Here is a 289-nt window from a genome sequence, read left to right on the forward strand (position 1 = left end):
GGGAGAGTGTGGCGAGAGGATGAGGAAGTGAGCAGGGGTGAGGGGGATGAGGGAGAGAGTGTGGTAAGGGGATGAGGAATGAGTGTGGGTGGGGGGATGAGGGAGAGTGTGGCGAGAGGATGAGGAAGTGAGCAGGGATGAGGGGGATGAGGGAGAGTGTTGAGGGAGAGAGTGTGGTGAGGGGCTGGGGGAGAGTGTGTGGTGAGGGGATGAGGGAGTAAGAGGAGGTGAGGGGATGAGGGAGAGAGAGAGTGGTGAGGGAGAGAGTGTGGTAAGGGGATGAGGAATG

General features: G+C 59.5%; 1 protein-coding gene across 3 annotated transcripts in view; it reads right to left on the reverse strand.

Moving 5' to 3' along the window:
* Positions 1-289, reverse strand: part of LOC111153583 (protein tyrosine phosphatase domain containing 1) — a 44,596-nt gene that overhangs the window by 10,777 nt on the left and 33,530 nt on the right. The window lies entirely within an intron of this gene.

This window comes from Enhydra lutris, unplaced genomic scaffold, assembly GCF_002288905.1.
Source record: "Enhydra lutris kenyoni isolate GAN:26980312 unplaced genomic scaffold, ASM228890v2 scaffoldscaffold33, whole genome shotgun sequence".
NCBI lineage: Eukaryota > Metazoa > Chordata > Mammalia > Carnivora > Mustelidae > Enhydra > Enhydra lutris.